Genomic DNA, 22,147 nt, shown 5'->3' on the forward strand with positions numbered 1-22,147 from the left:
CAAGTAGCCAATAACTCCATACAAAGAGTAATTTCAATTGTTATCTTCCTCGATATTACAAGGTTTTGTTTAACAGAATATCATCAGAAGATGTACAATTCAGCACACCAAGCAACTTCGTGTGAATTGGCCTTTTGGGTGTTTCTTGTAAGTTATGCTCTGGGGAAGAAGAAGCCATTGACTGTAAATCCTCCATCAACACAAATGACACCTCCTTTGGCACCCGGATGCGTCCAATCGGAGTTCGCCATTTTACTTCCTCCAATAAGTTCTTATCATTCAGAAGCTGCTAGAAGAACAAATTTCAAAACCATCTAGTCTTGTACAAACAATTAATGATGATGTTCATAAGCATAGAAAGTACCTTGTTCTTACAGGTTCAGTTAGGGTAGTTCTGATAAACCAAGGCGCCACAGAATTGGTCCTTATATTTTCTCTTGCCCATTCACAAGCCAAATTTTTGGCCAGCTGATTCGTGGCTCCTGCAGATGATCACTATAAATTATTATATCCGTTTATAGAAGCAAGCAGTATGAATAAGCAAATTAATGACATACCTTTAATGGTTCGCCACATCTGGAAAATTGTCTCTAGGAAAGCTTCATTGTGGGTCAAATGGATTCACACCTACAGACTTGGAGGCAGAAATTTTTGGGATATTCGGGTTACATGGGATGCAAGCTGGAGTTGGAGGAAATTGCTTGGGATGCGAGATAGGATTAGGAGACATTGGAGTTGTTATTGGGGATGGGCAGTCTACTTCCCTCTGGCACGATGACCGGCAACCCTTAGGCACCCTGAAAGAGATTGTTCCTTGAAGGACAATGTTCCAATCGAGCCTAGGATTACAAGCTCGGGTAAGTTATATTTTATTTGACAAATGTTGGTTCTGACCGGAAGATATTCAGCAAGCTTTTCCCCATATTATCAGTCAGGTTCCTTCTTTACCTCCCAACCCTTCTTCTGATAAAACCTTCTGGCGTAACCGAGACGGTAGCAAAGGGAAGTTTTCTTCATGGCAAGTTTGGACCGATCTCTCTCTTAAGAGCTCCAGGGTCCCTTGGAGTGTTTTAGTGTGGACAAACACGTGCATTCCCTGTCATTCCTTCATTCTTTGGTTGGCCATAAAGCATAAACTAATCACCAAGGGTAGAATGCGTTTCTGGTCGGGAGAGGAGAACTTGGCATGTGCTCTATGTGGAGGCTCTAGGGATTCCCAAGCCGTCCAAGCTAAAGGGTAGTTCCATTTTAACTTTGATGGATGGGATAATATTGTGACTTGGTGTGCGGCTAGATTTCGGGGTAAGAGTATTAATGCAGTCATTCCACCTTTGTTGTTGGGGGCTGTGGTTTATTTGGTTTGGCAAGAAAGAAACCTTAGATTTTTCAAAGGCAAAAGGCGGAACTATAATAGGATCTAGAGTCAGATATTTGAAGAAGTGAAGCTTAGATTGCACACCATCAACTTCAAAGATAATGATCGAGTTAGCCAGGTTTTGGGAGATAGGGGCATCCCTGCCAAGCGACTTGAGTGGATATTGACAGATGTGCGAATTCATGACTGAGAATGTGCTGGTTCTTTGCAATTTTTAAATCTTTGGTGCATAACCAAACAGGGCAGCGTCTTCTCCGTCTTGTTTGGAGATGCAGAGAAGTTCTTTATGAATCTAGTATTAATCAGGGGCATGTTTCCCTTCTCTGGAATTTTTTTACTTCGGTTGTTTTCTATGATTGTCGACCAGGTGGAATAACAAGAGCTTTATGTAAGAGTGCCTCTGTTTGTGTTAACTGGTGGGATGAGATGGAATCTGGTGGTTTGCTCCTAGTAGTCTCTGCCATCTTTGTTGGAGGGTGGGAAATCATGCCGTTTGGTTTTTGGCAGTCGCTAGAGGGGGAGCTTTGCCTTTATAAGGAGTTAAGTTTGGTTTTATGTATATGTATCCAGACCTTTACTGTTTTCTCTTATGGTGTGGGAGATTTGCACATTTATGTAGGTAGCTTTGGGTTGTCTGGGCAGGAGGTTGGAAAAGCTGCTGGTCTATGTTTCCTCTCCCGTGTGTGTCATTGGATTGCATGTTCCAAGTGCAGATTTTGAAGAATCCTGTTTAACAGGAATTGAGAGTTTGGACTGTCTACAATCCTGTTTGGAACCACAAGTCGTGTTTTTCTTGGGCGGCAGGTTAGTTTTTTGATGGGAAGCTAATGAGGTCCTTACTGGTATTTTGTTCTTGGAATCCCAGTATGTTCACCTCCCTGTGCTTTTCTTCTTTACTAGGCCTGCTTCTATGGGCTTATCTAAAGGATGGATGTTTACACTGGACTTTAGTGGTGGACGGGAAAAATGGACCAGCACAAGAAGGCCAGGCTAGCGATCTTACAGTACGTTGGAAAGTGCTTAATTACAATTTCCATTAAAAAGGCTCGTAATCCCTGAAATCGTTTGTTTCCATAGAGTTCACCGTGGGCCGAATCGACAACTTCATGCTCTGAACAACTCTAAGTGCAGTGGATTTATAGTTATATAGACAGAAAGTGGCCATCCAGGAAGCAATTTAAGATATAAACGATTGCTAATGGGTTCATGAATGAGACCTGATAACTTGACGACCAATCGCTCTCATCTTTGCTCTCTATTGAAACAACATCAGCTACCCTTCAATTTCTCATTACAATTAATTTGAGAATTTGAGTGTTTGATGGTGTAATGTATGGAGTAATTAAACTCATTCATGGTTCTAATCCCCCAACTGTTGCCAAAAGGTTTTTATGATATATTTATATATATATATTTTATACGAAAGTTTCTTATTATAGAGTATATATATATACTCTATAATAAGATATTTTATACGAAAATTTCTTATTATAGAGTATACAAATCTGCCAAAATCCAGGAGATAACAAAAAGAAACCAAAACAAAACCCAGCAACTGCAGTCTGCAGATCAAGAAAAACCAAAAACCCAGAAAACCTTAGCCCACACCAGTAGGGACTGCAAACAAAATCACACTAGCCAAGCAAATATCTGCCACGAAAGTGGGGACTGCAGCAGCCACAGACCCCATAAGCAGGGATTGCAGCAACCAACAAACCAGCCCAGTATAACCCAGCCAACGTCCTGGATCCCTGTAACAGCATGCAGCCACACTAAACTAGGACTAGCATTTAATTTGTAATAGTGATGTAACCATATCTTTATCACCGTGTATGCATATTACAAACAAGCTCCAAGTCTCCACCGATGGAATTTCTTCAAACTTTAACTGATCGTGAATAATCAGCTACATTTACACTGGCAATCGACGCAATTCCTGCTGCTCCATCCCCATACCACTAATCTTCTGGTAAAACCGATCAAACGCATCCTTGATAGCTATGGCTTTTTTATAGACTACAATTAAAGCCCATGCAACGAAAACAATATATCCGTTCGAGTGTGGGATGACAGAGATTAATGCCGCTAAAGCAAGAGAACCGGATACTGAGCCTATTCCATTGCAGACTTGAGAGTGAGTAATCTGATATTGAAGTTTAAACTTCCGATAGTAGTGGATGATTGTGGCCACCAGAAAAATCCACATATTTATTGGATGCGTTTCGAACAGTGAGTTAGTGGAGCCTTGTACATGCAGTTGTAAAACGCCAACAAGCAATGGAATGAGAGCACCGAAGACACCATAGTTTGGTATTGACGACAGGATATTTTGCACACTACAAACCATACAAATAAAAATGATTAAACGAATGTGCTTCTTATGATATAGTAAGTATGATTATGTTCTTAGTGAAAGTAAACCTTACTTGGTAGTTCGTACATTGATCTGTAGATAATTGCTGTGCCTACAAAAGATGAACAGATCTGCATCAAACATATGTATAAAATCTCGCAAACATCAAATATCATCATTCTTGTAAATTTACTCAAAAGTTACGTTATATTATCTGCAGAAAACTCACTCCATCAGTTGACAGTCAAATTTTTTTTATCTTCAGCAGTACTCTTTTTTCTGCTTAAAATCCTGAATTCTGCTCTTTTTTTCTGAGGAAGAAAAAATGGTTAAGCTAAATTAAGGATTGGAGAGAGGTGGAGTAAAGAAATATACGAAATGTTTTGTTCTGATGAAAGAGTCTAGGTGCAAAAGAGAGATGAGGCGGAATAAATGTAAAGAATGCGCAAGAGAATTAAACAGAATAGAAGGTTAAAGGATTTGAGGGTGTGGTAAGGAGATTGAAGGAGCTAGTTTGGAGGGGTTTTATACAGGTTTTACTACTGGTTTTGTAAAAACACTACTGGTTTTGTAAAGCCACTTTGGTTTCCACTTGCGTAGTGGTTTTATACAGTAAGAGATACGAAGCTTCATTTAAAAAAACCTAGATAAGATCCACCCACTTCTTCGCAAGTGCAATTTTGTAATTTCTCCTGTTGTAAAATAATTTGAGGTCAGTCATAAGACAATTAATAATTAGATTGTATTGCTTTATCCATTTTCATATTCTCTGTTGTTGGGACGTCCAAAAAAATATGATGACTCTTAATTTTTAACCAATGATGTTTTTAAAAAGATAAATTTTATCAACTTTTAATGGAAAGGTTCAATAAAAATCTACTTTTGAGTAATTATTTCTAATCCAAAAATTTTAAAACATTTTGGCGATCACATTCGAGAAACTTATGTGTAAAAATTTCTTAGGAATATTATAGAGAACACTTTGTAATAAATATTATACTTATTTTAGTATTTACCCAATACTGATATTTAATTAAAGTACAAAGAAAAAGGAAAAAGAAAAAGGAAAGTGCGTGGACAAAAATATTTGAGAATTTAGAAGACTGAAGAGATAGGTTGTTAGGTGAAAGGCTAGACGTGTAGGAGAGAGAATGGGAAGGAGGGGGAATGGAGTGAGGAGCATCCACAGGGATCCGGTGGAACTCTTAATCTGGGCTCTCGGCTGGCAGTCTTTGATTCACGACTAATAATCAAATACCAATCACCCCTGAGCCTGCATAATCAAATGATCCTTCTTTATTACTCCACTTTAAGATCATAAATTGAAAACGAATTCAACAAATTTGACTAAAAATAGTATTTTGTTAATTAAATATATCTTTAATAGAAAAAGTATATGAAAATGGAAATTTATTTGATCAGATTGAAGAGCCGAAACAAGATATAAAATTAATTAAATGAGTAAATCACGTTCGAGATAGATATTTTAGATCAAAGTTTAGGAGAGTAGGAAGGAGGTAAAAATTGTGAATTTGTTTTATTTTTCTCTCATTATGAGAAGGGGCAAAATTTTTTGTCTTCGGGATTGAGGCGTACAACTGAATTGCAAGCCTTTGTGCGGCACTCAATAGTTTATTTTTATCAGAATAAAACATCAATCCCAAATTTCAATTTCAAATATAATAAGGAACTAGGAATGTTACTACATACAAATAATAAAGCTAATAATAATCTTCCTAAAATAAGATAAAGGATGTGATAAATAAATAAAAATAGAAATCATAATATATGAAGCCTAAACAGTAATTGAAGCTTCGGGGCATAAATGGAAAGTGGAGGGCTGTTGTGTGTCTTAAACCATACGTAACGTATAGTCGAAAGTAATTTAGTTAGAATGTTAAGGAATAATACAATAAAGTGACTGATTGACTGAAACATAATAATAATAATTCAGTCAGAATGTTAAGGAATAATACAATAAAGTGAATGAAACATGAAAAATACTATGCTTACTCACGGTTTGTACTAACCCCCTTACAACCTTTGTTAAAATTTTACATGGTACCCGTACTATGCGTATAGTACCAGTACTATGCGTTATATTTACAAAGGATAGTAAGATGGTTAGTAAGATGGTGAGTAAGTATAGTATGGTTCATGAAACATTTAAAAAAAAAAAAAAAAAAGACCATCCATTTTGATGATGATGAATTGACGATATTAAATTCAAAGGCAGTCCATGTAAGGTCTTAACCATGTAATCAACTACCTTTTAGTTCTAAACGGTTTGCTTGAGATCTTGAGTGTATATATAAGTTAAGATGTTTTAAATTCGAATTTTCACTACTCTTAATAAGGGGTAGTCATGGGAGATTTCTGGTTGCTTCCATTTATCGTTTTTTCTGTTAGTTCACTCACACTTCGCCTGCAATTTCTAAGGCAAGGATTCGACATGCATGCATCTGTAGCCAATTAATTTTATTTCAGTTCGGTTTGCTTGCGATTGATTTGCTGTGATTATAGTTGTAATTATAATATTAATTGGATTTCATAGATGGAAATATTATCATTAGTTCTATTATTTTTATGTAGTAACATTCCCAATCCCTTATTATATTTGAAATTGAAATTTGGGATTGATGATTTCTTCTGATTTTATTTTGCAATGTTGTGTTGTTTGAGGTCAACCAAATTCCTAAAATTGAAAAATAAAAAGCTGGCCTCTCACCATCACACAGAGCGAATACAAATCGAGCAGGAAACCAAAGAAAAAGGCGGCCACAGAGCCCACCATGTTGTCGTTGGTCCACCAATTGGGATTTGAAACCGAAAATTACAATCCTAAGCGACAAATCTAAAACTTTTATTTGCTCTTTGTTTCTCTCGATCTCTGTATCTGTATCTATCCAACAAATTACCGTGTCGGTACAAAGAGGAAAGGAAACGATTGGTTTGGTCAAGATATTATTGCTGTGTACTGCACTATTAAAGATTTTGTAATCGTGAAAAATATCTTTAAATTAATAAGTATACCAAAAATCTCAAATGCATATAATGTTTGTTAGGGTAATTTTCAATAATATAAAGATTTTTAATTTTAAAAATATTAAACTTGGGGTTGTTAAAGATTAAAGAGTTTAGGCGAGGGCTTAAATAACACCACTCTCACCTAAATTCAATATATTTTTATTTTAAATTACTTCAAAACAAAAACAAAAACAAAAAGACAAATATATATATATATGGTTTAGTTTTCGATTGTGTATATCTTGGTATTGCATTTTAATTGTCCCATTCAAAATATATATAATATGTGTTGAAACTTGATTTTGATATCAGCGACTCGCATATATAAAGTGCTAAGTTGTTCTTAGAAATTACACGTAAATGATTACGACAATCAAATGCAAAAACTGTATAATAAAAGAGAGATGATTTTTAAAGTGGTTCAGATGCTTAAAGCAAATCATACGTCAACTGTTCTTTTATATATGAGAGATAACTAGAGGTCATGTATAGTAAACAGTGAGCAGAGGTACAATAATTGATTATTCAGATAGAATATCAGCTCAGTTTTTTTCTCGTAGGTTATCTTTGCTTTGAAAATAAATATTACAATCAGAATAAGGGTTTAGTATCAGAATCCCGAAAATGAGAGTAGCAGTTCTCTATTTATAAAAGAGGAATTCAAGGTAATGATTACAAATCTGCAAGTGGGTAAGTGCCTTGCAAGTCATTCCTTGCCTCCCATGGACCGATAACTTAGGAAATATCCTCAAATAACCTGGGGCTTGAATAGGTGTGCGGCTCTCATTCACTCATAGACAGAACCTGGATCTGCCAAGTTGGTGACAACAATATTCTTTCTGTCTTGGAGCAACGTGACAACTCCTGGACGATGCTAAACATTCCTGAACTCTGATTGATGTCTGTTAATGTAAGCTTACGTCAGCCCTGATTTTTTAGGCATAACAATATGAGATTATATGAATTTAAAGATGGAAAAGTAACATGCCCGTCCCGCGGCGGGTTACTGATTTTGGCGGGTTGGTCCTAACCTGCCTGCCAACAAAGGCAGGTCGGGTTAGGCCCGCCATTTTTTGGGGATTGGTTGGCCCAGCCCGGCCCGCCAACCCTAACCCATCGGGTTAGGCTGCGGGTCGGACCGGGTTAGCCCCCTTTTTTGAATTTTTTATTCTATTTTGTTTTGTTTAGTTAACTTTTCAAATGAATAATTAACAATTTATAAATGAATAAATATAATTGTTTTTAGTTAACTTTTCAAATATCAATAATTCAATTAAATTTTTTTTTTTTTGTTAACATTTCAAATATTAATACAATAAAATTGTAATATAAGAAAAATTAGATTTATTAATTTATCAAAAAATAAAATAAGAAATTACAATAATTATTACTTCGTTAAAAACCTCACCAAGAAAAACCCAATAGGACAAAAACTTGGTAAAGAAAAAAGTGTGCAATAATTGACAATTAATTTACAAGTTACAATTTACAAAACAACTAATTTGGAGGTGGTTTACACATACAATATTTTTATACAATATTATATGACAAAATAAGATTGAATGATTTTAAATTTAAATTAAACTTTCACTCAATCATTTTTTGCACATAATGCTATATGAGAAATATTGTATGAGAATATTGTATATGTAATATTACTCTTATCGTTTTGAGTCATCAATGGTCAATTTGTTAATAAGTCGTTTTATAATGTATCATATTAGGACTTAGTCTTAAAAAATGTTTGATTTTTTAATTAAATATATTTTAGTGCTAAAGTATTTAAAAATTTTTGATAAACAATAAATAATATTTTGGATTATCTTTTTTATTTTTTTAAATTTATATAGTTTAATTGTAAAATGTGATGGTATCACAGTTTATTAGTATTTGTATATGGTTTCATTGTTGAAACTTTAGCAGAAGAACGAATTATATTTTATGCAAGATATGGAAATTTGAGAATTTGACTTTAGTATTTAATTTTCTTATACTTTACCTACCATAAAAAATAATAATAACAATGTGTCAAGTTGGACCTCTCTTTGCAATTGCCCTTGAAACTAAACAAAAGGTTGCTGCTGTGGCGGTGTGGCCAATGTTCCCTACAAAATTTGAAAAAAATAATTAATTTTTTATTTTTTTATTTTTTTGGGCCAACCCGACAAGTTGGCTATTGCAAACAAAATAGCAACCCGTCGGGTTGATGGGTTGCCATATAGCAACCCGGCCTACCCGGGGGTTGCATGTGGGTTGGGTTCAACCCGACCCGCCTATGTTGAACCCTCTTTAATGCAGGCCCGCCTAACCCAGCCCATTTGTTTCATCTTTAGATATGATTATGGATCAACTGTGAAAAGAATCAATGTGTTCTTCGATTGTGTTTCCCATGGTCAAAACCTAACCCATATCACAACACCTGGCCAACCTTGTTGAGCTCATATACAGTATCATAAATTCACCAACGTATTTCCATACTTTCTTCTTCTTATTACTAATTAATTTGTAATTACATTATTATCATTCTTATGAACATAAGATTAGAATATAAATTTTGTGTACTGTGGAAATTGAGAGAGTAATAGACAAATTAACTTTTAAGATAAGTGGTAGTTCATAAGATTAGAATACAAAATTTTATGCCACTTCTGTAGAATATCTCTTAAATCAAAGAAATCTGAAAATCAATGGCAGTTTCCCTTTAGCATATAAAATGGGAGATAAAACATGTTTTAGTCAATCGTTACCTTATAAAACCCCATTGTCTATAAAATCTTGGTAATTAAGCAAAGTGGTTGCGAAAACCTCTGTAAAACTAGGGCTATGCAAAAAAAACCGATAATCGAACCAAACATGGTAACCGAACCGAACCGAAACCGAATTTTTGGGTACCCAAAAATTCAGGTCGGTTTCGGGTAGTTTTTAGAAGGTACCCGAATTTTTGATTCGGGTATCGGTTTTTAATTTTAAAAAACCGGGTACCCAGTACCCGGTTTTTATTTTTGAAAAAAAAAAAAAAAAAACAAATTAACAAAAGAGACTAAGAGTGAAAGAAGACGTCACGAGTCGTCTGTGCCAAAAAAATCCCCAAATGCCAAATCTGAAAATTTCAGTTGCCCTAAAACTAAAACCTCTTCAGGCCGTCACTCTCCAGTCTCCAGTCTCCACTCTCCACTGTGTAATGTGGTTTTTGACCTCTTTATCAGTCATTGGGGAGGTTTGATGGAATGAATACTGTCTTTGTAGATTATGTTATGATAAAACTTCCTTGTGCATTTCTTCGAGGACACTTCATTTCTCTGTAGTTGTGTGACCTATATTCAGACTGATGTTTAATTCGAGATGCATTATCTGCTTTTTTGCTTTTCTATTCATATATGCTTTTACTGTGAAATTCATCTTTTCAATTTTTAAATTATGTTTTATAGGTGCATTTGAAGATCCAGACATTATCCATGTTTGGCTTTATCATATTTTGGAATCAATATCTGTTTCTGCCTAATTTCATTCTGCAGACCAAGAAACTAAAATGATACTATTTTTCTCGTAATGGATTTAATTGTTGGTACTGGGTGAACTTTCATTTCAGTTTCTAGAGATGAACTTAACTTCAGGAGATGGTTGGTTGGGTTAAATTATATGGAAAGATCTGATCTTGGAGTCTGAGATTTGTTTGAGCATAAATAATACTTTGAAAATGGAGAGATCTGAACTTGGAGATTGAGATGAAGGATATAGAGTATTACATTTGATTTGGTGTATATTAAATCTTAAGTATTGAAGGCATTAAATTAAAAGTTGATGTTCTGGCAACTAATGATACTACATGAATAAGATTTAAGTTTTACATTTCTATATCCTTTGGAATATATATGATTAGATGTGGTATTTTCTCATAAATTAATTACATATTTGATACTAAGTTGTACATTTCTATATCTTTTGGAATATATTTAACTAATGATACTAAGTTGTGGGGCAAGTCACAGATTTTGACATCAATCATAATTCATAAACCCCATGTAAATATGTATTTTCTCATAAATTAATTATATATTTGAAGCCGAAATTATCCAGTTGAGTTGTTGACAATGAAACAACTTATCTAAGAGTTTATTTATTAGTAAGAAAAGCTTATTTAAAGTCATAAACATTAAACACCATTGAATTATTTGGTTGTATTTTAAGAAGGCTCGTAGGATTTTAAATAAATTAATTTACGGCTTTTTGAGATTCTCTCATTAGCTCTTTTTGGAGCTTAATTAAATTGTTAAAATTTCAATCTATTTTTACACGTTAAAACCTTTTTCTTTTTGGTTAATTAATATTTGAAATCTTTTTAAAAATTTTGTAACCAAGCAATATAAAAATTCGGGTACCAAAATCGGTTACCCGGTTTTTGACCCGAATTTTCGGGTACCCGTAAAACCGGGTAGTTTAAAACCGGTTCGGTTAGCGGGTATATTTTTGAAGGTATCCGAATTTTCGGGTACCCAGTTTTTGGCCAAATTCGGAGCGGGTATCCGATTTTGCACAGCCCTATGTAAAACCCCTCAACTAGCTCCTTCCTATTCTCCAAAACTTTGATCTAAAATATCTATCTAAAACGTGATTCACTCATTTAATTAAAATTTATATCTTGTTTCGGCTCTTCAATATGATCAAATTAAGCTTCATTTTCATATACTTTTTTAATAAAAATATATTTAATTAACAAAATACTATTTTTCGTCAAATATGTTGAATTCGTTTTCAACTTGTGATCTTAAAGTGGATAACAAAGAAGGATCATTTGATTATGCAGACTCAAGACTCAAGACTCAAGGAAGACCGTAAAGTTCAAATGCCAAAAAGGCAGCTTCATCAGTTTTAATGCTTAGCATAAGGGCGAACGACAGGGTCCCACCCAAAGTTTGGCCTACTAAAGTTCCCACCCACAAAGTTTCAAAATGACATAATAGTCCTTATGCAGTTGAAATTAACGGAAAAATTGGATGGATGGGTGGGAAATTGTCATTTTAAAACTTTTCAGGTGGAAACATCACTGGACCGAACTTTGGGTGGGAACTTGTTGTTCGGCCTTATGTCAAGTATTAAAACTGATGAAGCTGTTGTAAAGAGGTGGACCTCCGCCGTCTTGAACTTTGAGGCGGTGGGGGTTGTCAAAAGAAGGTGCTGATTTTTCCATAAATACCCCCCTTCCCTTCATTCGTACAATATACAAAATTTTGAGAAGTTTAATAACACATCAATTTAGTCCCTCAACTCTCTTGCTTTATTCATTATCTCTTTTATTTGTTAGTTTATTTCCTTATTTGAGTTAATTATTATACAATATGTTATTAGCATGAAGAGTTTAACAAGTGTAACGGTGTACGCCTATTGAAAGTACGTATTTTTAACCCTAAAAGTGTTATTTAATCCCTGTTTCCGCCTCTATGATCAGATTTATTTATTACTTTTAAATTCTGCCTCTATGATATGATCTAATTATTATTGTTAAATTTCGTTTTTATATTTGACTTGTGATTTAGTTATTGACTATAAATTCACGAGGACTTTCTTATAAACATTTTAGTCTAAATTTTTCATGTGTATTTAAGCTAACTTCATGAATGCGTTGTTGGGTTACATTACGTGTTGGCAAGTTAGACAAGTTAAGAGTGGTAAAAGAAAAAGGAAAGATTTTGTTCGATAACTGCTGAGTTTGTACTCCATCAGTCCAGGACACCTTTTGGTTTTCCGATTCAGATCAAATTCAAATAATTATGAGGTCCCTTCAAACTAAAGCAATTGACAACATGCTGAGACATTTTTAACTTACCTAACAACACAGACTTTCTAAATTTTAGTCCATCGCATTCGACCATTAGTCCAACACCTAATTGACCCGAGCCCAGAAATGAAAATCTCTATAAGAACTAGTTTAATTTATGGCCAATGTATTGAGGATTACAGTTTAGCCATAAGTAACCACAAATCACTCTAACCTTCATGGCTTCATTAAAGAACTCTTAATTTAATTAGAGTTGATTAATTTAATTATATGTTGTCAATTGAAGCTAACACCTGCAACCAAATTGAACATCAATGGGTCACTTTCTAAAGCTTAGACAATATGCATCAAATTCTACTCATCCATCAACCATCAACACCTGGCTTCAGGTAGATAAAACATTTCATATTCAGAAGATCAGAACAAGCTAGGCAAGAAGATTGTTGCTTATTTAATTGGGAAGAAGAAGTCATTGACTGTAAATCCTCCATCAACACATAAAGTTTGGCCAGTTATATATGAAGCTGCGGGTAAGCAAAAGAATGCTACCAAGGTTCCCCACTCCGTCCTATCGGAGTTCGACATTTTACTTCCTCCAAGAACTTCTCATTACCCAGATACTGCAATCCATTAAGGAAGATGATCCAACAATATATTTCGAAACCTTCTATTTTTATAATCATATAGTATATATATATAATAAAACCTCTCTATAGTCATAATATAATAGTGAGATCAAATTAATTATTACTATAAGAAGATTATAACTTAATAGAGGTGTAGTTATAAAAATTACTATTTTGGTTTTTTATTTTATAATTCACGTTTTAGTATTATGTATTAGGATTTCAATTCATTGTTTTAGTTTAGTAGTCATTGTTGCAATAGACTAGAAGAGAAAATAAATTATCCTGAGAATGATAGTATGAAAATACAAAAAGTTTTGTTCCAATAAGCTCTAAGCATGCTTGAAAAACTAGAAATATTTTGGCTTTAATAAAAAGATGTCAATGTTAACGAGTTATTATGTATCCACAAATTAAAAGATATGGTGACAACTCTAAAACATAAATACTCAAAGAATTTTAGATAAATATATTTTTTTTACTTAAACTTTTAATATAACATAACTTTTTTTTTTTTTTTTTGTAATATGCATATAATTATTATTATGTGGAGATAATTTTCTTAAAACAGGAATTAGAAAAATTATAACTTAATACAATGTGAAGTTTATTCTAATATATATATATATATATATATAAGTAATTAAATATAAAAGTAATTCTTATACGTTCAGCTGACGAAGTTATGATAAACCAAGGTTTTAGATGCGCTCCATCCTCTCTTGAGCTAGTATTTTTTAGAATGAGTTCTACCAAACCACTTTATCAGTAGCAAATTCATGAGTAGTCAAACAATTTAATCTCCTAAAATGCATTAGCTTCCATCTCTTGAGAATTAAAGAAATTTAGATTCAAATTCTGTGTTTCACAGAATAACCCACCAAGTAGCCAATAACCCCATGCATAAAGAGTAATTTCAATTGTTATCTTCCCGATATTACAAGGTTTTATTTAATAGAATATCATCAGAAGATGTACAATTCAGCACACCAAGCAACTTCGTGTGAATTGGCCTTTTGGGTGTTTCTTGTAAGTTATGCTCAGGGGAAGAAGAACTGAAGAAGCCATTGACTGTAAATCCTCCATCCACACAAATAGTCTGTCCACTTATGTACGAGGCTGCAGGTAGGCTAAGGAATGCCACCAAAGATGACACCTCCTTTGGCTCCCCGATGCGTCCCATCGGAGTTCGCCATTTTACTTCCTCCAATAATTTCTCATCATTCAGAAGCTGCAAGAAGAATAAATTTCAAAACCATCTAATCTTGTACAAACAATTAACGATGATGTTCATAAGCATACAAAGTTCTTGCTCTTACAGGTTCAGCTAGGGGAGTTCTGATAAACCAAGGCCCCACAGAATTGGTCCTTATATTGTCTTTTGCCCATTCACAAGCCAAATTTTTGGCAAGCTGATTCATGGCTCTTGCAGATAATCAGTATAAATTATTATATCCATTTATAGAAGCTAGCAGTATGAATAATCAAATTATTGGCATACCTTTTGTAGCAGCATATATGGATTCTACACTTACTGATACTAAGATACTACACCACAAACCGAAGACATGAAAATAATACTTGCTGATCCTGAAGCTTTCAGAAGAGGATGCGCAAGTTGAGACAAGTGGTAAGCGGACTCCAAATTGGTGGCTATGAGAAATTAAAAGTCTTCAGCCTTGTACTCCTCAGTGGGTTTGGTCCTATTTGTCCCAGCATTGTTTATCTACAGAGGCACAATTAATTCAATCACTTTAATATAATTTTGAGACTTGGTAAAACAAAATGGATTTGGAAAATGGATGGTGATATACATACAAGGATGTTGAGTTTGCCATTAAACAGAGAGGAGACTTGCTTCATTAACTTCTCTCGTTCCTGTCGAGATGATACACCACAGACTGAACCACTAACTTTGAAACCTTTCTTTTCCCACTCACGTAAGCATTTCTTAAGCTCTGCTTCATTCCTGGAGCATGTATGGACAATAGCAGTATGGCACCTAACTCTTGCAAATTCCTCCGCAACAGTATGCCTGATGACAATAGAAACAGACTGATCATTAACATGTATCAGATTATTTTCAATTGGAGACTAAATTAATCCAAAACAGATGATGCTTTTGAGCATATAATTTTTTAAAGTTGGATGGATGCGTGGAAAGATGTTTGCCAACCCAAAGTGGATGGAGGTTTAGGAATCCGATCCCTTAGCCACTGGAATCTTTCTTTAATGGTTCGCCACATCTGGAAAATTGTCTCTAGGAAAGCTTCATTGTGGGTCAAATGGATTCACACCTACAGACTTCGAGGCAGAAATTTTTGGGATATTCGGGTTACATGGGATGCAAGCTGGAGTTGAAGGAAATTGCTTGGGATGCCAGATAGGATTCGGAGACATTGGAGTTGATATTGGGGATAGGCAGTCTACTTCCCTCTGGCACGATGACCGGCACCCCTTAGGCCCCCTGAAAGAGATTGTTCCTTGAAGGACAATGTTCCAATCAAGCCTAGGATTACAAGCTCGGGTAAGTGATATTTTATTTGACAAATGTTGGTTCTGACCGGAAGATATTCAGCAAGCTTTTCCCCATATTATCAGTCAGGTTCCTTCTTTACCTCCCAACCCTTCTTCTGATAAAACCTTCTGGCGTAACCGAGACGGTAGCAAAGGGAAGTTTTCTTCATGGCAAGTTTGGACTGATCTCTCTCTTAAGAGCTCCAGGGTCCCTTGGAGTGTTTTAGTGTGGACAAACACGTGCATTCCCTGTCATTCCTCCATTCTTTGGTTGGCCATAAAGCATAAACTAATCACCAAGGGTAGAATGCGTTTCTGGTCGGGAGAGGAGAACTTGGCATGTGCTCTATGTGGAGGCTCTAGGGATTCCCAAGCCGTCCAAGCTAAAGGGTAGTTCCATTTTAACTTTGATGGATGGGATAATATTGTGACTTGGTGTGCGGCTAGATTTCGGGGTAAGAGTATTAATGCAGTCATTCCACCTTTGTTGTTGGGGGCTGTGGTTTATTTGGTTTGGCAAGAAAGAAACCTTAGATTTTTCAAAGGCAAAAGGCGGAACTATAATATGATCTAGAGTCAGATATTTGAAGAAGTGAAGCTTAGATTGCACACCATCAACTTCAAAGATAATGATCGAGTTAGCCGGGTTTTGGGAGATAGGGGCATCCCTGCCAAGCGACTTGAGTGGAAATTGACAGATGTGCGAATTCATGACTGAGAATGTGCTGGTTCTTTGCAATTTCTAAATCTTTGGTGCATAACCAAACAGGGCAGCGTCTTCTCTGTCTTGTTTGGAGATGCAGAGAAGTTCTTTATGAAACTAGTATTAATCAGGGGCATGTTTCCCTTATCTGGAATTTTTTTACTTCGGTTGTTTTCTATGATTGTCTACCAGGTGGTATAACAAGAGCTTTATGCAGGAGTGCCTCTGTTTGTGTTAACTGGTGGGATGAGGTGGAATCTGGTGGTTTGCTTCTAGTAGTCTCTGCTATCTTTGTTGGAGGGTGGGAAATCATGCCGTTTGGTTTTTGGCAGTCGCTAGAAGGGGAGCTTGGCCTTCATAAGCAGCTAAGTTTGGTTTTGTTATATAGACTGAAAGTGGCCATCCAGGAAGCAATTTAAGATATAAATGAGTAATGAATTTGGTTCGAGGAGAAGACTCGAAAGTCTATTGGTAAGGTTAGTTATAATTATTTTTCCTTCGTGTGAATGAGAAGACTAAAGTTGGGAATCAGTCATCATTTTTCCTTCATTGCCATTTTTAAGTGGCAGGGATTGAAGATTAAGCAAAAGAGAAGAGAAGGCTAAAGTTTAATGTTGAGTGACAAAGAAATTGAAAAGATAAAACCCTGCATTACGAATGGATATCAAGATGGAAACAAAAATTATCATGCAATTGTGTCCATCCTTGCTCCTATAAACAGAAAAGTACTAATGCCACAATATCAACCAGAATGAAAAACTTCTTGTAGATTATCATCCATATAAAAATCGCCTATTTTTCAATGATGCTGAAAAAAGACCTCTCTTCTAATCACTAACTAGCAAGCTTTTGTAAGTTTCTACAAGTTAACAAAAGACTAAGAAATCAACAGAAAAGTATACATATATATCTTTAGTTTGGCGTCAACTAATTGGAAAGTGGTAAAGATAAAACAACACAAAAACCTTTCCACCTAGAACATCTCTTGCTTCTAGTAACAAAGGTTGGTGATCCGCATCTGCTAGATATTTTGCAGTTGATAAACCAGCCAAACGTGCGATAATTTTGAAAATTAGAAGTTTCAATATAAACATAAATAAGAAAAACATTTTAAAAGAGAAATTGCAATGGTGACCACAGTGGTTTTAATTTATCTGTTGAGGAGATGGGCTCACAGAGAAGAGACCAAAGTGAAATTCTGTCTTGAAGCAATCCTGTTCAGAAGACAGTTTGACTAAGATGAGTTGGTTCCAATAGGGAACTTTAGTTTTACTAATTCTAGGAAATACACTGGGTATGCAGAGCCGGTGCTCTTTCATTAATTTAGACCTGCCTTTTGGTTCTACTTTGAATATAATGTCGGTGCTACATTCAATTATTCAAACCCATAAGAACAAATTGACCAGGTGGATGAAACATTATCTTTAAGGTTTAATCTCCAATATCCTCCACCCACTTTTGACGCACTTTTCTGTCTTATTTTCAATGTAGCTTTTAATTTTATAGAGGTTTATTTTCAACTTAAATAAATTTTCCGTGTATTCAAGTGTTGGCATTTATAATGAAAGAGTCACAGTGGATTTAAAAAAACTTTGAATGAAATTATTAATTACGTTGAAATTTCTTAGGTGTAATTGGAGTTACTCTGCAAATTCCAGAGCAGAAAAAATAAAAATAAAATACTTATTATTCGTTGAGATTGGAGAACTGAAAGAGAATTGAAAGAGTGATTAATGAAGTGGTTGGACAGAGTAGTCAGCTTCATAATTGATATGAGTATGTTTTTGTTGCCTTATCAAGGCACGTGACAGTCAGTTGTCACAGTCCCCCAACATTTAATATTTCATTAATTACAAATAATTAATTAAATATATTTTTATTAGAAAAAGTAATTGAAAATGGATCTTAATTTGATCCTATTGAAGAGCCGAAACAAGAGATAAAATTTAATAAATGAGTAAATCATGTTTGAAATAAATATTTTTGTCTTTGGGATTGACGTGTACCACAGAGTTGCAATGCAAACATTCAGAATGTCCCTTTGTACGGAACTCAATATTTTATTTTTATTTCCTTTTTTTGGGAGCCGTCAATGTATCATTAATAAAGTGGACATGTTTGTTCAGTTTTTATCACCATTATTCGCAGAACTTTATATGGTCAAGTTTTCGTATTTTAATTGTACCATTTAAAATATATATAATATCAGATGATATGATTTGGGGCCAAATGTGAAAGAATCAAAATCTAACCCACATCACTACACCTTACCTGGTCAGTCTTGTTGAACTCATTAAATTCATTTTTTTTATTATTTTTTATCAATCACTTTGCATAAAAATTTTTATAAAATTTCTTTATAAATATAGTATTACTCATCAAAGAATACCAAAATAACATTTGCTTTTCAGCAACTTTACATTTCTATTTTATGTTGTCCTATAGCTTTAACTGATCTCTACATTTACGCTGGTAATGGAGGCAATTCTCGCTGCTCCATCTCCACACCACTAATCTTCTGGTAAAGCCGATCAAACGCATCCTTGATAGATATAGCATTTTTATAGACTACAATTATTGGAACAAAAACCCATACAATGAAAAAAATATATCCGTTTGAGTGAGGAATGACAGAGACTAATGCCGCCGAAGCAAGAGAACCTGACATGATGCCTATTCCGTCGCAGACTTGAGAGTGAGCACTCTGATAAGACTGATATTGAAGTTTAAACTTCAAATCAGCAGCAAGTACAAAGTAGTAGATAATTGCGGCCACAAGAAAAATCCACATATTTATTGCATGTGTTTCAAACAATGAGTTAGTGGTTCCTTGAACATGCAGTTGTAAAACGGTAACAAACAATGGAATGAGAGCACTGAAGACACCATAGTTTGGGATTGACGACACGATATTTTGCACACTACAAAACCAGAAAAATAATAAATAAAAATGATTAAATGAATTTGCTTCTTATAATATATTAACTTATTACGTATGATTATGTTCTCAGTGAAAGTAAACCTTACTTGATAGTCCTTGCATTGTTCTGTATATAATTGTTGTGCCTGCAAAAGATTAACAGATTTGCCTCAAAAATATGTATAAAATCTCGCAAACATCAAATATCATCGTTCTTGTAAATTTACTGGAATGTTTTCGGAGCGATTTGCAATAAATAAATAAATAAATATTTTCCGCAAGAAGGAGAAGATTGAAGACTGATGTTCTAAATAAATTTCTAAATATGCTCTACTTTATAAATACCCTTTTTTAAAATACTTTCTAAATATATTATACTCAAAAGGTAGGGTATATTATTTGCAGAAAACTCACCTCATCAGTTGACCGTCAAAATTTTGTGTCTTCAGCCGTTTGTGTACTCGTTTTTCGGCTTAAAAACCCTATATTCTGCTCTTTTTTCTCAGGAACAAAAAAGGTTCAGGCTAAATTAAGGATTGGAGAGAGTTGGAGTAAAGAAATATTAATTGAAATGTGTTCTTCTGATGAAAGAGTTGAGGTGCAAAAGAGAGATGAGGCGGAATAAAAATGTAAAGAAAGTGCAAGATAATTGTTATATAAATATAAGACGCCCCCCTTAGATGGATATTAGGTGATCCAGCAAAATTTATTATGGCACTGACAGAAATCAGACGCCCCCCTTAGATGGATATTAGGTGATCCAGCAAAATTTATTATGGCACTGACCGAAATCTTTTCCTAAGACACTTGAATGAATTTAATTCTTCCTTCCTTTCTCCATTCTTCTCTCTCTCATTATTAGTCTCAGTCATAGTAGCATCTAATCAGTAATTATTTACCAAAGTAGAAGTGGGGTTTCAGCTAAAATTAAAGCTGGTAAAGCAAGTGGGAGTGTGGGACAGTCCGAATGTCTCTTCTCTTCACTCTCTCTCTCAGGTCTAATCCCTCTACTTCAACGGTTCTACCTCTATTCTGTAATGGTATAGGTCTTTTGTTTTTTTTTATCTGTCGTAGTAAAGCTAGCTTGTAGCTATAACTTTCGTTTCATTCTTGAATGACCGTGTGAAAACAGCTCCATTCAGGTTGAACAACTTGTCTTTCTACCTTTGTCCCTCTACTATATATACCTAATTCTCTAACAACAAATATGTCATATATAGCATTCTTTTCGCAGTCGAATTTATTCTACTCTACCTCTGTATTGTCACACCTGGGGGACCCGACTTGTGATTCACAGAAGCAGAAAGAGGACCATCTCTGTAATTTCTGTACAAATTGACACTTACAATACCAGTGGAAAGCTTCATGGGTCGAAGAAATAGAATCACCGTGCCCCAGCCCCAGTTCCTTCTCACAGTATTTTGAAATTTGAAGTACTATAGATTCACTGTTAACTTGTTCTTGTCTTTTAAAATTTGGTGTCCTCTGTAACTCGTTCTTGTCCTTTTAATTTTTGTGTCCATAACATAACCCCACGTGTTCTCTAATATATATATATATAAGATAAAAATTTAACTGCACAAAAGAAAGCCAGAGCATATTGTAATTATTATAAACTCTGCTTTGCCAGTTTTTGACGAGGCAAGTCATTGCATTCACAGACAGTCAATGGATTTAGCATTCATGATTCATATATATCAGCTATTTCCACAGGACCACATCTGCGGACAATGTGTGGATGGGAGAGAGAGCTATGTTTTGAAAGTCCACATACAACTTTCGTCACACATCAAATTATGGAAATGTCATTCTCTTTAATTTAATTTTTAAGCTCATAACTATAACTGTAAACTCCTGGTTGGCTTCTCTTCTGCTTTAGCTTTTGCTTTCTCTCATACAAAACTAAAGAACATAACTATAACCGTAAAAGAATCATATTAGAACTTCAAATTTCTTAGAATAGTGTATAACTTAGGATTTTACTTTATCTTATAGGGATAAGCAATTTTCTTTCTTGAATCCACATCTTCTCAATGCATGTCATAGGATGCATTCTGGTATCCAAAAACAATAATAAAAATAAAAATAAAAATGTGATAATTGTAAAAGAACGATGAATTGCATAAAAAGTAAAAAATAATAAAAGGATAAAATAACAATAAATTACGTGCAATAATATATAGGAAAGCAATAATTAGAGTTAGAACTCCAAGTTGGGATATAAGAATCTTGAAACTTAGAACTTCAAGTTCTAAAGTTTGAGTTTTTTAAACTTCAGGCCTTTTATTACTATTATATATAAACTTCAAGTTAGCTGTTACATAAGAACATAACTTCCGTATTAAGAACTTTAGGTTTTGAATCCATATATCAAAATCACAACTCAGGATTTCAGGTTCTTGACATTTGAAACTTTAGATTCTAAAATGTAAATCAAAATTTTAAATTTAGAACTTTAAGTTCATGATTGGAGACTGATTCTTAGAACTTTGGGTTCATTTATTATTTCTATTTACAAACTTCACGTTGCCATGATTTCTGGTGTCTCCAGTAATATAATATAACTCAAAAAAATAAATACGCGATGCAATAAAGTCAATAATAGTAAAATGTAACAACCGTTACACTTACTTACTGAGTTCCTCATACTGATAACATATTATGATTTTAGTGATGTAATTGCAATAAAATAAACTAATAAAGACTGAAATAACCATAGACCATGTGCGTGCATGTGCTTCCGCCGGGTCCGTGTTGATCCTCCTCACTCCAGTCTCCACATCCTACTTCTCGTGATACTTTCATTGAATTGGGATTGGATCCCATACTCCCTCCCACACGTATACCCTC

General features: G+C 34.5%; 1 pseudogene; it reads right to left on the reverse strand.

Moving 5' to 3' along the window:
• Positions 1 to 78: 78 nt before the first annotated feature.
• Positions 79 to 20,664, reverse strand: LOC116125513 (annotated as a pseudogene).
• Between the last annotated feature and the right edge of the window lie 1,483 nt (positions 20,665 to 22,147).

Source organism: Pistacia vera, unplaced genomic scaffold (genome assembly GCF_008641045.1).
Source record: "Pistacia vera cultivar Batoury unplaced genomic scaffold, PisVer_v2 Contig167, whole genome shotgun sequence".
NCBI lineage: Eukaryota > Viridiplantae > Streptophyta > Magnoliopsida > Sapindales > Anacardiaceae > Pistacia > Pistacia vera.